Source organism: Chaetura pelagica, unplaced genomic scaffold (genome assembly GCF_000747805.2).
Source record: "Chaetura pelagica isolate M959 unplaced genomic scaffold, ChaPel_1.0 scaffold146, whole genome shotgun sequence".
Taxonomy (NCBI): Eukaryota; Metazoa; Chordata; class Aves; order Apodiformes; family Apodidae; genus Chaetura; species Chaetura pelagica.
The window spans coordinates 245,651-250,239 of NW_009953645.1; positions in this window are offsets into that span (position 1 = coordinate 245,651).

Genomic DNA, 4,589 nt, shown 5'->3' on the forward strand with positions numbered 1-4,589 from the left:
GAAAGAGGTGGATGGGCTGAAACTTGGCTACAGGTCCTGCAAAATCAGTCCCAGGGTACCTGCCCAAGCTTACACCCTCTGGATGCTTCCTTCTGAAGTTTGAGCTTTTCTAGAAGCTTCTTGCTCATCCACACCAGCCTCCTGGTGTTACCTGACCTTCTCTTAGTTGGGATGTATCGCTCTTGGGCCTGGAGAAGATGGTCCTTAAATATCAGCCAGCTTTTAGATCCCAGGTTGTCTTTTCATACACGTGCAGGTCCAGGCCCCTGCATTCAAGGTTTGCACCTAACTGCAGATGTCACAAATTGGTCCCAGCCCCAGATATTTTTCTTCAGGACAAAGCTGTCTCTGAGGAGTCCTGCCCCACTGTAAGCCTCCTTCTCCTACCCCACTGCTCCACCTCCCTGGGTTGCTGCAGCTCTTTGGTGGTGGCACAGCCCAGCAGACCTCCTTGAGCAGCCGAGGCACAGAGGAATGTGGTGGAAGGGGGAGGGGGAGCTTTTGAAGGCAGCTGCACTGCTGAAAAATGGATGAGGAGCTCTGTCACCAGCCAGGCTGCAGGTGCATTTTTATAGGCCTCCTCGAAAATGTGATTTTATGTTTCATTATCATATGAAGATTTTTATTGGCAGCTTTTAAGCCGGAAAAGCAACCGGCTCCGTTGCAGCTTGGAAGGTCAGAAGAAGCTGTTGCATCTGCCTAATCTTACCTCCTATTTCACAGTACAAACAAGTAAACTCAGACACTTCTGTGTGAGTTAGGGAGCCACCCAATTTTAATTGAATGGCTTGAAGGACAGAAGCAGTGACCAACTCTCAGCATATATCAACAGGATTTCAGTGATTTAAGAATTCCTGCTAATTATCAGAGGTCCTGGTGATTAAATGCAGACTGTGGCCCCAAGTGTTTGCAAGTTGTTCCAGTGCCCTCACACAAATTAGTGCCCTTTTATAGTTGAAGGGATCAGCACCTCTTGACTGGTCATTTCCATCTGCCTTGTACAGGAGTCTTGACCAACATGTTCATGGAAGTTGGCATCTGGATTCAAACGTGGAGAACAGCAGAGAAGGAGCCTTCATGCTGGATTTGTCAGCAAGACATAGACATCCTGGCTGCAGCATTCATGGCAAGAGACAAAAATTTTAAAAAAGGAATAACAAATATGTATATTATATATATATATATACACATACATACATATATATATATATAAACAGGAAATAAAATGCATCCATGCATTGCTGCTATGTGCTATAAATGAATAGCTAACAACACCACCAACAAACAAAGACAACCCTCTTTGCAGATAAATTGAAGAATTTACTGGATTGGAGATCAAATAAGATTTAAAAAAATAATAACAACAATAATATTGTTAACAATACAATAAGCCACCATCTTGCATGTTACATTAAAGGATACACAATCATGAGTTCATTTGTTGCACACTGAATGGAAAGGAAAACTGCTTTGCAACAAAGCAAGAAATAAACTGAAACAACAAACCACAAGCAGAAGCAAAACCATTCCCCTCCTCTGGAAGGAAGAGAGAAAAACAGTGAATTTATTACCTTAGAGTTATTTTCCAATTCACAAGTGTGGTTTTGCCCTTCTCCTCATTCCATGCTGGGTTTTTGCATCTTTTTTTTGGGTTCTGTTAACTTCTCCCTTCTGTTCCTTATCTTCTTCTCTGTGCACTTGTTCAACTTCTTGTCCTCTGAAGGTATTTAAGAATGGATTTAATTTCAAACAACAACAACAAAAAGATATGCATATGGTTTCTCATTTATAAAAAAGCAGCCTGTAGGGGTTTCATATGGATGTGCATTTAAATTATGTATATTATATCTAACGAGGGGGGAGGGAGGGAACAATACTGAAATGATTCAACAGTGCTGGTAAATATTATGACAACATTTGAAAATTATTAACTCTTTGATTGATTGTGTTTGGTGTATTTTGAGACTCTTAGATCACATGTGGGACTCTCAGTCCTGCAAGGAGAGAACAGGGAAGGTTTCAGCTGCTGCTGTTTTGGAGGGGAAGGGGGAGAGGGGCAAAGGACAGGAAAGGTCCTGCCAGCTGATATGCTGTGGTTGGTGGTTGGTTCTCCTCCAGAGAAGGAGGTTGAGGTTGTGGCTCTGGCAGCTGGAGGCAGGATTGTCTCTCCAGCTGCCACCCAGAGCCATGGGAGTCAGCTGGGAGCAAGGTCTGGAGCTGAGCGCTCTCCTCCAGCCCACAAAACTGTGCCAGTGGTTGGGTGGTTTTGCTTTGTTTCTGGATCCCAGTGCTTAAGTTAGTCAAGCTTTGTATTAGAGTTCAAGGCAGAGGGGGTTGTTTCTGCCCTTTCTCCCTGCTGCGCAGGGTCTGATGGCAAGGGCTGCCCAAGTACAGCAATGGCAGGTGGTGGCAGTCCTTCCCCTGGCCTACCCAGGGATGGGCAATGGAGAGATTGTGCTGTCCCCAGCAATGCAGAGCACCCCCAGCATCCCAGGTTGGACAAGAGATTCCAGGCCCTCTGCGTAAGAAGGTACATGTTGAGGAGATGTCAGTGGAGCTGCCTTCCCCCAGCTCATCCCAACTCAGCCTTGAGACACAGGCTTCCTCAACAGCTGCCTTTGGAAGGGATCATGGGCCAACCCCAGGGCCTCATACACTGTGAACCAGGCAGTTAGGGTAGACTTGGAACCAGAATCAGAAAGGAAAGGAAATAAACAGCTTTCCTACTTGGAATTGTCTCTAGCTTCTGCAGAAACTGAAGGGCCCATGATTCTGCACCATTTTGCCTTTAGTCTCCCAGTCCCCACACAGACTGTGCACAGAAATAGGTGTGTTTTGCCAGGTCCTGCAATGGCTGGGAGGATGCCAGCAGGTAGGAGAGCCTGTGCTGTGAGGACATATTGGGCAGACTCTGTTCACAGCCTTTGCTATCCTAGGAGAAACCTGACAGCTTTGCTTCACCAGTTGCTTGCTAGTATGTCCCTGGGAAGTCTGTTCTCCTTCTGCCAGAGAGGTTTCTCCTGCAAGCATGAAAGGCACGAGCACAGGCTGCGTGAGAAGTAGATGGAGCTGCTGGCTAGCACCAGTGCTGCCAGGTCGTGAGGGTCTTCCCAGCTTCCACCCCAGCACCTTCAGCTATCGTTAGAGAGCCAACTCCCAAACAAAAGAGACTTAAGGCAGTTGCAAAGAGGCTGCTTTCCTCTCTTTTCTTTTTTCAATCCACCTCCCTTTCAGATAGGCAGGGAGGTAGAGGACCTGTGGTCCACACTCAGTGCCAGTGTTCATCAACAAGTGTGTTTCATCCTCAGAGGAGCCCACCTGGCTTTGGAACCTGAGGCTACTGTGAAATTAGATACTTGCTTTTGAAATGGTGCACTGTTACGAAATTGAAGGTTACTGTTAAAATTAGTGGCCTTACAGAGTTAGACTTGATATGCGCTTAGACTGAGGTGAGTTACGTTTGGAGTGAGCAGATCTAGTCCCTGGCTTCAGCAGCATGTGGCAGTGTTTAAAAACCTTTAATAAATAAAAAATAAATAAAAAAGGAAAGAAAAAAGCTGACAGCTTGTTTGCCTGGTGAGGCGTGGGTTTCTGCTGCTCAGTGACAACTGAGGCCCTGTGGTGGACTCAGCTCCCCCAGCCTGCCCATCACCTCGCTCCATTTCAGATAGCTGATCACTGCTTGTTTTCTTCCAGGGACCTTTCTGTTTAAAGGGGTGGGAGACACGAGTGCCTGTTTTTACCTGATCCCACAAATCCATTCCAAACCTGGCCTGCAATTGCACGAGTAATAACAACAGTAATAATAATATTTATTTTTATTTGAGAAGCACCTTACCAACCAACTGCAATGCTCTGTTGTTCCTTCACTAACTCTCCCTTTCTCTTTCCTTGTTCTCCCTCTCCCCACTTCAGTCATATTCCTTTTCAGTGCTTGGTGGTGTATGCGTGTGTGCTCACTGTTCTTGTATTCAGTAAAAGTGAAATAAATGTGTTTGATGCTAAATCAGCTTGGAGCCTCAGTAGACTCTTTCCTACCAGGAGGATGGAGAACAGAAGGGAAGACCAAGCACCCAGGGTCTGCACATGGAAATGCTGGACTCTGCCTCATCTCAGGCAAAGATGCTGCCAGGTTGGGTATCACAGGTGGTGGAGCTGGGAACAGCATCGTGCAGCAGCCACCAACCCTTGGGCACACATTTGGTGTCTCCATCCTCTCAGACAAGCCTTTTGGGATGCAAACGAGACTTTGTTAAGGGGTTACAATGCGGTTTCGACACCAATCCCAGCACGTATAGGTCCTGAGGGCTGGTCCCTCACAGGGTCCCAGCCCTGGGAGCACTGGGGACCCAGGGGAACAGCTGCGACCCGCCGGGGCAGGGGACTGAGACCATCTCTGGGGGACGCTGGGTCTGAGCGGAGCCGCGTCTGCCGCGGAGGGGCCCGCAGGGAAAGGGGAGCAGCTGCAGGGTCTGGGGTCTTGGAAGCCAAGGACCCGCTGGGGCGAGGGGCGCGGCCGCGGCGGTGCGGGCCCCAGGGCCGAGATCCGGGGAAGCCCTCGGACCCCGGAGGGGGCGGGCAGGGCCGGG